Raw genomic sequence first — 11,560 nt, 5'->3', positions numbered from 1 at the left:
TGGCTAAGATCAAAAACTCAGGTGACAGCAAATGCTGGCGAGGATGTGGAGAAAGAGGGACACTCCTCCATTGTTGGTGGGATTGCAGAATGGTACAACCATTCTGGAAATCTGTCTGGAGGTTCCTCAGAAAATTGGACATTCAACTGCCTGAGGATCCAGCTATACCTCTCTTGGGCATATACCCAAAAGATGCCCCAACATATAAAAAAGACACGTGCTCCACTATGTTCATAGCAGCCTTATTTATAATAGCCAGAAGCTGGAAAGAACCCAGATGCCCTTCAACAGAGGAATGGATACAGAAAATGTGGTACATCTACACAATGGAATATTACTCAGCTATCAAAAACAATGCCTTCATGAAATTCATAGGCAAATGGTCAGAACTGGAAAATATCATCCTAAGTGAGGTAACCCAATCACAGAAAAACACACATGGTATGCACTCATTGATAAGTGGCTATTAGCCCAAATGCTTGAATTACCCTAGATGCCTAGAACACATGAAACTCAAGATGGATGATCAAAATGTGAATGCTTCACTCCTTCTTTAAAAGGGGAACAAGAATACCCTTGGCAGGGAATAGAGAGGCAAAGATTAAAACAGAGACAGAAGGAACACCCATCCAGAGCCTGCCCCACAGGTGGCCCATATATATACAGCCACCCAATTAGACAAGATGGATGAAGCAAAGAAGTGCAGGCAGACAGGAGCCGGATGTAGATCTCTCCTGAAAGACACAGCCAGAATACAGCAAATACAGAGGCAAATGCCAGCAGCAAACCACTGAACTGAGAACAGGACCCCCGTTGAAGGAATCAGAGAAAGAACTGGAAAGCTTGAAGGGGCTCGAGACCCCATATGAACAACAATGCCAAGCAACCAGAGCTTCCAGGGACTAAGCCACTACCTAAAGACTATACATGGACTGACCCTGGACTCTGACCTCATAGGTAGCATTGAATATCCGACTAAGATCACCAGTGTAAGGGGAAGCCGTGGGTCCTGCTAAGACTGAACCCCCAGTGAAAGTGATTGTTGGGGGGAGGGCGGCAATGGGGGGAGGATGGGGAGGGGGAGGGGCTAGGGGGATGTTGGCCCGTAAACCGGGAAAGGGAATAACACTTGAAATGTAAATAAGAAATACTCAAGTTAATAAAAAAAAAAAAAAAGCTTTTTAGAGGATTGGAGAGATGGCTCAGCGGTTAAGAGCACTGACTGCTCTTCCGGAGGGCCTGAGTTCAATTCCCAGCAACTACACAGTGGCTCACAACCATCTGTAATGGGATCTGATTCCCTCTTCTGGTGTGTCTGAAGACTGCTACAGTGTACTCACATACATAAAATAAATAATTCTTTTTCAAAAATTAAAAAAAAATCCTACCTCAAAGGTAAACAAGGTAAGGAGTGAAGCGGTCACTTGATGACCTCTGACCTCTTTACCCACATGTGCCCACCCCCCTCCCACACACACGCTTACTTCTGTCTTGTGCCCACATTCACTGCTTCCCTTGAAGAGTAAGAACAAAGAATACAGCCTTGCTTCCTAGTTTAGTATTTCTCACTTTAATCATGCCCTGACTTTGGATACCTGATGGCTGTTTGTTGGCTGTGCTCAGCAGTATCCTACCCCATGGTTCCATGGACTCCATATCTTACTAATTCCATGTCAACTTCTAGGACCGCTTGATTAAACGTCTTCTCTGCTCCACCTCTTCACGGTATGGAAGAGTCTATTTTCTCCATCAAGTGCCATTCGGTATAAAAAGCTACTCAAGCTGTCTTAACAAAAGAACCATGGACTAGGCTACAAAGTAACAACTAACTTTCTCAGAAATCCCTGTCTGGAAATAAAAGATCAAAATGTGGGTGGCTTTGGTTAGTTGTGATGCTCCTTTCCTGGCTCCTACCTATTTCCACGTGGCTTTCCTTTGTGCTTGTGAGTATCCATATCGCCATTACTGCCCTTCTTTCCCTTTCTTAAAGGATAAAGAAAGGTTTATAGTCAAAGTCTTAACAGTTCACTGACTTGACACACCTGGGAAGAAGGAACCTCGATTGAGGAACTGACTCTATGGGACTGACCTGTTGGGTGGTGCCATCTTTAGACAGGTGGGTATGGGCTGTAAGAAAGTCCAGCTGAGCAAGCCAGAAGGGGTAAGCCTGTAAGCAATGTTGCTCCGTGGTTTCTGCTCGAAGCTCCTGTACTCAGTTTCTGACTTGGCTTGCTTTGATGATGGGCTGTAACCTGTGAGATGTAATAAGCCTTTCCCTCCCCAAGTTGCTTTTGATTATGGTGTTTAACATAACAGCAGAAAGGAAAACTAGAACGCAGTCTTCCTTTGTGTCTATCTTGGTTTTCTGGTTTTCTTGTTTGTTCGTTTGTTTGTTTGTTTGTTTGATCCAGATGGCAGTGGTTCACACTCACTGTTCCTTAGCCAAATACTTGTTTAGCTCTCCCCTTTGTGCCCCTTGACAACAAGATTTCTGATTTGGGAAGAATGTGGTGTGATGGCAGTTGATTTTGGTCACTAGCTTAACCGGATTGAGAGTCACCTTGGGATTAGTAAGGCACACCTCTAGGTACATCTGTGATGGTTACAATTTGCTCCCCCACCCCCCAATAGGCAACATGGTAGTCTGGGCCCTAGCAGAGTAAGTGTGAAGAGAGGATGAATCCGACTGGGTACAGCCATTGTCTCTCTGCTTCCTGGCCACAGTGATTGGAGTTGAATCCTCTGAAGCTGTGAACAAAATTAAACCTCTTTCCCTTAAGTCATTTGTGTGAGGTATTTGTCACAGTGATGAAAAAATTGGCTAATCTGGGAATAGGTGAAGAATTTTCCCAGTCTTCCAATCCTGGTTCCTTAACAATTTATTCATAATACACCTTCTCCTTTGACACTTTGTACCAGTTATCAGGAGAAACAAAGACACACCTTCAACCTTTTGCTAAGTGTCCTAGTTTGTGTTCAAATATTTGCCTCCCACAGGACATGGGAATGACAGCTGGGTGTGGTATTTATGCCTGTGATTGTGTTGCTAAGGAGGCTGAGGCAGGGAGGCTAACTTGAGTTCCACAAAAGCTGGCATTATATAGTAAGAACCCATGTCAAAAACCTCAAATATACAAAAAAGACTCTAGAATATAATCCAGCCAAGTTTCTTGACACTTTATTCTTAATTTTCCAACAGTGTACTGCTTATTTCTCAGACCGCATCAGGATTACCTTTTTTTTTTTTTTAAAGATTTATTTATTTATTTCAGGTATGTGGTTACACTGTCACTGTCTTCAGACACACCAGAAGAGGGCATCGGATCCCATTACAGATGGTTGTGAGCCACCATGTGGTTGCTGGGAATTGAACTCAGGACCTCTGGAAGAGCAGTCAGTGCTCTTAACCACTGAGCCATCTCTCCAGCCGCCATCAGGATTTCTTAAACACTCATATTTCTACCACAAGATAGAAATTTCTTCAAGATACTCTAAACAGGACAGCAGTTCTCAACATGTGGGTCATGACCCCTGTGGTGGGTCAGACAACACTTTCAGGGGAATCACATATCAGATATTTACATTAAGATTCACAACAGTCATAAAATTACATTTATGAAGTAGCAATGTAATAATTTATGGTTGGGGGCCTATATAACATAAGTACTATATTAAGGGGTTGCAGCATTAGGAAGATTGAGAACCACTGCTCTAGGACTTGTTTGTTAACAAGGAACTCAAATTATTCAGGATTCTTCATTAAAACAGAACAAATAAACTGTGTGTGTGTGTGTGTGTGTGTGTGTGTGTGTGTGTGTGTGTGTGTGTGTATCAGAGAGAGGGGGAGACAGATTATAAAAAGAAAGAATCATAAATAGAATGTGTTTGTATAATTAATTGACTTATTGATTGAAAGGGGTTGGTTCATAAGATTATGTGGTCTGGGCAAGTGTTGTGTGCCTATTCCTGAGTTGTGAACAATTGCCTTTCCAGAGAGGAAATTGACAACAGACAGAATAGAATAATTATACCACCACAGTCTAATTTGGTGAACTCATTAGATTATTGGGGCTACTTACAGGAGCATGCTTCCTATATAATCAAGAATATCTCAAAATCAGTTGTATCACTGAAAGCCTACTCCTATGTGGATGATAGCTCATGAAAGTCAGACTCTGTCGTTACTGTTTTATATAACCTTGGGGAGGGAGGAGCCTTGTGAATCTGGTCAGTTTCCGGTATCTCCGGAGACTCCTGGATTGTTTACTTCCTGAATCTTTAGGAATAAGCCTAACTTTAAAATGTCCCAAGTCTGAGCAAGCCTTCTTTAGAACATCCTGGATCCTAGGTCCATAGAAGGAAATTGCTACAGAATATCAAGTCCAAAATCTGCAGTCCCAGCTCAAAGGGCATCTGCTATATTCCTCCTCTTTATAGAGAAATCTATTTTCCCTTCTGTTTCAAATCTTCAGCTGATCCAAGGACATCAATCCAGTTGTGTACATAAGTCTCCTTTACTCAGCCATCATTCTAAATGTTAATCTCATCCCAAACTCCTCATAGAAACCTTCAGAATATTTGACCCTCTCTCTGGGCTAAACCGACACAAAAAACTCAAGTTCATGTCTCCCACACCACTCTCAAGTCTCTGTCTTTCTTATCATCATTATCGCCTCTGATTTCCCCTTCACCCAAGAGAGAAGCAGAAAGCTAGCTTAGGGGAGGAGCAGCATTGCCCTCACGTAAGGAAACTCGACAGTAAAGATGGATGGCAGGACAGTTGGTTACAAAGTAAACATGTAGCACTCTCCTGCTTTCACTTGTACTTTTCTCTTCCCAGGGATGAAGCTGCGGACTGAGGCAGTGGCCACATCTGCTATTGTGATCTCATCGGCATCAGCAACAATTGCCTATAACTGTAGACATTCACTTAGGCTCTTGTGGGTAAACTTGACAGTGGAGCCATCACAGAGACAGAGTATGCTTGAGGCAAATGAAACAAACAACAACAGATCATTGGTAATACTCTCCCTCACATCCTGAAGTGTCCCATAAATTCCAAAGGCCTGGTTTGTGGGATACCTGAATGGTAGCACCACAAGGCTGAGCTATTCTTTCTTAATCAGTCGTCTCTATGGACTGAGTTAAGTATTGTGTACCAAACCAGGCACCTGTAATCCCAGCACTTGATAGGTAGAGGCAGGAGGATCAAGAGTTCAAGGTCATCTTCAGCTGCATGGTGAACTGAAGACCTGCTCCAAACAATCAGTGAGTGAAGAGGGCAGGTGAAGAGAGGGAGAAAAAACATGTGGGGCCGGGGCATCTAATCCAGTTGGCAGAGTACTTTGCTATGATGCACAAAACCCTGGATTCCATCCCTCAAGCCTAATAAAACCACACAAGGTGGCTCACACTGGCACTTAGAAGGAAGAGGCTCAGAGGACTAAGGTCATTCTCAGTTACATGATGAGCTCAGAGACAGCTTTTGTGGCTCAAGAGGGAGAGAGAAAAGGAAAATCCGGTATTCGTGGGGGGTTTTTTGTTATTGTTTTGTTTTGTCATTGTACATGGTGCCTTGAACCCAAAGGTAAATTAATCAGATTATTGACTTAATGTGGACAAATTTTCAAGACACATATTACCAATGCTGGCTATGGAATCACAATCGTCATGCTTCAGCCTCCCCAAAATTTGCAAGGCCATTGGTATAAATTTGTTTATTTAAGGTTAAAAGAGATAGATTTTTTAATCCATAAAAGGAGGTTCGTTTGGTTCTGATGGGTCTGACTTAAGTTCAAAGGCCTTTGCATTGATTTACTGCAGGGTGTTGTGGTGTGGAGTGTCTCTTGCAGAGAGAGAGTCAGGGGAGAGAATGTGTGCTTCTATGTGTCTAGAATATCTTGTAACGCTTCAGATAAAACTTTAAAGATGAAACACTTGGAATCAACAGTCTATTTTACAAAATAATAATTGATGATCTTGGTCTCTGTGTCCCAGTCTCTTGACTTTTATTCAACTTGGGCACATGTCAGGAGACCCACGGTCTGAGAAGTTAAGACTAAAAAGTTTAGTAACAGTCGACACCCATCTACACAACGCTTAGGAAGGAGGAATGGGCCGTCTTGAAGTTCTTTGTCCAAAGAATGCAGTCTGAAACTATGCTCACTTGACAGTTATTGTAGTTGTTGATTTGGTCATCACACAGCAATATCTCGCACGTGCTCTGGCCCAGTTCTGAGACTGATTGGTATCAGTTAAATGAATACTTTTCTTAAACTACATTTACATAAAAATTGTTATATGCCAGGTGCTGTCTTAATTGCTTCACAAAAATACTAGAAATTTAATCCTCGCAGCAACCTTATATACAGTTGTTTACCCCTGTTTTACAATGAGAAAACCAAGGCACAGATATGTGTGTATAACTTGGCTAATGCTATCAGAAGCAGAGCTGGATCTATCCAACTTCAAAGTCCACCCTCCTAAGGACTCAGATGAACAAATAATACTGGGAATGGACTGCTTATAAAATGACTTGGAAGCCCTTAGTGACTCCTCTGCCATCCTGGTAGCTGTCAAGGGGGTACTAGACAAAAGCTTTGGTACCCTAGAAAACAATCTTGATCTAATGTGTTCCGTGGTCTTAATCAAGCAGCTCTCAAACAACTGGTCTACCCAGCACCAGGTATGGCAGAGCCTCCTGGCACAAGCAGGCTCGTGACCAAACCAGAAACTTACTATAGGGCTTCAGTGGATGGAGATGCAGAATAAACTCAGAGCATCCAGTGTAGCCATGATTACCTTTAGATGGAAACCTTGGGTTGTCACGGAGAAGAGGCCAACTGTGGATGTCAGCATTCTCCCAGAAACAGAGATAATATATGACAAACTAATGACAGTGAGTCCCAGAGATAGGGTCTATACACAACTCTCAAGCAAATGGTGTCTTGAGTAAGAACAATATTCTCTGCTCAAACTCCCATCTCTGGGTGAAAATCCAAGAGAAAATAGCTTAAAACGGATAGAGAACCTTTAGGATAGAGAACCTTTATCAGGACACACCGTGATTATAGCTAGATCTATCCCATGCACAGACTCAAGAAACAATCAAGGAATATGTACAGGGGGCTCTCAATGAGTGAAAACAAGTAAAAAAGAAATCCACCTTCACTGAGATTGTAAGTGATGATAGGAATCTTACAGGAAAGCAGCCACCATGGAAAACGATCTACTCATTTGTGTGGTAGCCAAGTTCCCTTCTCTGGATCCCTCCACATCTAAATCCATAATACCTTGGACTTTTGAGTTACTCACCTTCTGAACTGAGTCTTGCTCTTGTCCTGAGTCAGAGGCAGGACTTGAGGGCTCAGTGGCCCTGAAGCTGGTCGTGTGTGACGGGCAAGGCAGCACCAGCAGGGACCTACCCTATGTCTGTCTGATTTCCCATGCTTCCAGCTCACAGCATGCCCCACCTGTAACCCCCAGCATCTGTATGGCTCCTTAATTATTAAAAACAATATGGAAACTTTGTGATCATTTAAAATTAGCTATTTCAATAAAGACTTTTAACTATTAGAAGAATGTTAATATTTTATTTATGTGTGTGCTTGAGCATGTGCGTGTGTGTATGTACATATGAAGGTTGGACAACAACCTTCAAGAGTTGATTCTCTTCTTTTACCATATGGGTCCCAAGGAGTGAGCTTGGGTCATCAGGTTTGGTGGAAAGAACGCTTAGCCAACAAGCCATCTCCTCATACCCTAATTTTGACTTTCTTCTTGGAGTCTAAGTAACTTTGGGTTTTCTTTGCACATAAATGGCTCTTTTAAATGACTTTAGAAGCCTTCCTTCATTCTATTCTTAGAATTTTAAAAACTCCTAGCCACCTCTCCTTCCAAAAACAACAAACATGAACATGAGAAGAATTTAACCCAGAAAATATGACTGTGCCAATTTCTAGTATTAAATGCAAAATTAGGTGATCAAGAGAGACTAATCGATATGATAGCTCCATTGCCCACTTGAATGCTTTCTCAGATAACCAGTGAACTCTGGAGAAGGTATGTGGGCTCTGGATCTTGCTTTAAGTGGCTCAAAGAGGACAGTGGTCTGTTGGGAGGGAGATTCTGGAACTCGAGATACAGTTGAGAACTAGACTGTGTCTAAGCAACCAAAGAGTTGGGATCCCTGTGGTTTGGGCTGGAGACCCTGGAAGAAAGTGTCCCAGATACCTCAGATGTGAAAGTGCTGACAGCAAGCATGTGGAATTCAACATGGGTTATGACTGAGAAGCATGAGAGGCATCCAAGGGAGCAGGAGGTTACTATAAACTACAGGGCCAGATAAGATAACACAAAGGTGAATGGAGAGGTAGAGTGAGCAGGAAGGGAAGAGGAACAGATAGAGGAGGAGGAGAGGGGGCAGGTGCACTTGGACCCCAGGCTCAATCTTGAGACCTCTTCTGCCCTTTTTATTTCTTCAGTTCTCTAACTCCTGCCCAGGGCTGGCATCTGGCCTGACCCCTGACTTGCTTGGCTGGTGTCCGGTGACTGGTGACTGTCTTGATTCATCCTTACTCTCAGAGTTCCTCCTTCTGACTGCTTACTCTCTGAGGAGTAGACAACCGTCTGTCTGATACTAAGCAGTCTCTGCCCTCATCCTTGCTGCGCATTGTTCCATGTGGATGACCCCTGTAGTAACACTCTGGCTTCTTAGATCATGGTGGTCCTTCATCGCTCAGCTTAATGATGGTGCCTTTCTCTCCTGACCTACCCCTGCTCACAAAGATGGTTCTCAGGGCCCAGCAATCACTTAATGTCATTAATATGACAACATGAGCTGTGTATATGCCAATGTCATCTGCATCCCTTCTTAGACCTGAAGACAAGACTGGATTTGGACTTCAGGTCTAAGAATGGATGCAAGCATTGTTGAGTCTGGAAGAAGGGAATGCAGTTAATATGGCCGAGTGTCTGGTAAACATCAGGTTTCGTTGATGATTTTTCTGGTCTTATAAAATTACATCTCAAAAACTCATATTAAAGAGACTTTATTCCTACTTAATAGATATTTATTATTTTTCTTTTTTTTTTTTTCTCGGAGCTGGGGACCGAACCCAGGGCCTTGCGCGTGCTAGGCAAGCACTCTACCGCTAAGCTAAATCCCCAACCCATTATTTTTCTTATTGTGACAAAGTATCTTAAAAAAAAAAAAAAAAAAGCCCAGTGAAGTAAAGGTTTGTTTTGAGGGTGTGGTCTGTCATGGTCACTGTTGGTATTCTGTTTAAGCTCCACCCCCACAGCTACCAGGCAGCAGCCAGGTATGCTCCGCCCCACAGTTGCCTGGCAACAGCCAGCTGTATCTGACACTAAAAAAGGAGCTGTTTGCCCCCTCCTCCTTCTCTTATTCCCTCTTACCCTCTCTTCCCCCTCTTGCTCTTTGTTCTCTGTTCTTGCCCCCATTCCCGCTGCATATGCCCATGGCTGGCCGCCTTTCCGCTCTTCTACTCTTCTCTTATTAAACCTTCCACGTGGAACCATGTTTGGGTATCTTCTGTTGGGGCACAGGCCAAGATCAAAATCCTAACAGTCACATTGTAAATACATTCGTGGAACTGATCAAAATGAAAACTGGTGCTTAGCTCACTTTTTCTTCAGCCCAGACCTTTAGTACATGGGACAGCACTATTCACATTTAAGATGGATCCTCCTACTCAAAGTAACCCACTCTAGACATTCCCTCACAGACACACCCAGGGATTATCTCCTAGGTGATTCTGGTTCCCATCAAGTTGACAATATTAACCATCATAATAGATGAGAAAACTTGGATTCATCCAGGCTGAGGACCTTTAATAGACACCTTGGTAAGTAGCTAATTCACAGTGAAACCCAGGCCTGACAAGCTCATGTGCCCATATTTGTATTGATAATTAGTACTGATGTACTACTCATGGAAAGCCTTAATCCCATTCAGGCATCAAATAAGGATTTCATCTCTGTTCTCTTAGGTTCATTTCCATAGCAACCCTCTGTTGATATCAATATTGTTTGAGTCATTTAATCCTCCTATCAACCCTATTCCTGTCTCTACTTTACAAAGGAGGAATTTGTGGCACAGAGAAATTAAGTCACATTAGCAAGTATCCATGTAACAGTCTGAATTCGGAAGGCCTGAAATTGGTAGCCCTATTAAACCTAGTTAGTATCATTTCATGTATTTAAGTCTACATTTACAATGTCCCATTTTAAAAACAATATTATGAAAAGTCATTCCACAGTAAAGCCAGGAAAGTATAAAATATATTTTAAATCGGCACACAGGTAAAATAAAGAACTCTAGGCAAGAAACAAAACAAAACAAACCAACTGAAAACCCGAAAGTGAGAGGTTGAAGCAGATTTTATTCAGGATGTTCCTGATAGGCACGGGACTGCTGAAGTCTCAGAGTAGGGGAGAGAGTTGGCTCAGTTCTAAATAGAGCAGAAGATAGAAGTGGGGACGCATAGCCAGAAAGCAGAGTGCATGGCAGTGTACAGAAAAGTGCCTAAGATCAGGTAGAGACCACAGATGAACTTATAGAATTCTTGCTGAAGACAGGCCAGGGAGCATAGAAGTGGTGAAGGTTGAGGGCACTTGGCAGGTATCGTGGAGAAGTCAGATCCAGAAGATGGGGTTTTTGCTAAACTAACTTAGCAGAGGTTTTTTTTTTTTTGTTTTTTGTTTTTTTGGTGGTGGTGGTGGTGGCTATTACAAACCTCTGTATACAGAGGGGCCAACAGAGGATTTAGAATCCCAATTAACACTTGGTTAAGCAAGCAAGGAGTCTTTGTTGGGTCACAGGAAATTTAATTCTAGAAACATGCTGAGAAGTGTTATTTACTTACTAAAGGATAGTTATGCGGAATAAAAAAAAAACATGTCAAAGGAATTTACTCGACTCAAACACATTATAGCACTTTCCAATCTGGCTCCAATTACCAACTGTTAAGAACCAGGTAATCCAATGAGCCAACAAAATCTCTCTTCATCTTACTGAGCCTCAGAATCAAAGACCAAACTACAGGGAAGGTTGGAGCCTCTGCTACTCTGAAGTCATCAACCCTCCAGAACCTAAGACAAGGCTGTGAGGGTCTGGCACAGGGTCAAACTGCAGCCTACAGACCAGGAAATAAGGGTATTAAAAACATTCATTTCTTAATCCATCCTTTGTTTAACAAGAGGTGGGGGACAGAATCGTTTCCCATGTTATCCAGGGTTTGTCTAAATTTCCCGTATTTTGAATGTATACATATTGTATGTGCCACAGTGCATTTGGGAGAGGACATCTTTCCAGATGCAGTCAGGCCTCTCCTTCTACCACTTGGATCCTGAGGATCAAGCTCGAGTTGTCAGACTTGGCCACAAGAGGTCCTATCCACTGAGCCCCCTTGACAGCTCCTGTACTGAATCATCTGCCCAAATCATTCTTTTCTAAAGCTATGTCTGGGTTTGGCATGCTGCCAAAGGCACCGGGCAAGAAGCACGGCCTGGGCCGCACAAGGCATGTGTGCTAATGCCA

The sequence above is a fragment of the Rattus norvegicus genome, chromosome 17, assembly GCF_036323735.1.
Source record: "Rattus norvegicus strain BN/NHsdMcwi chromosome 17, GRCr8, whole genome shotgun sequence".
Lineage (NCBI taxonomy): Eukaryota > Metazoa > Chordata > Mammalia > Rodentia > Muridae > Rattus > Rattus norvegicus.
The sequence above is the reverse complement of the archived record's forward strand: the minus strand, read 5'-3'. Positions refer to the sequence as shown.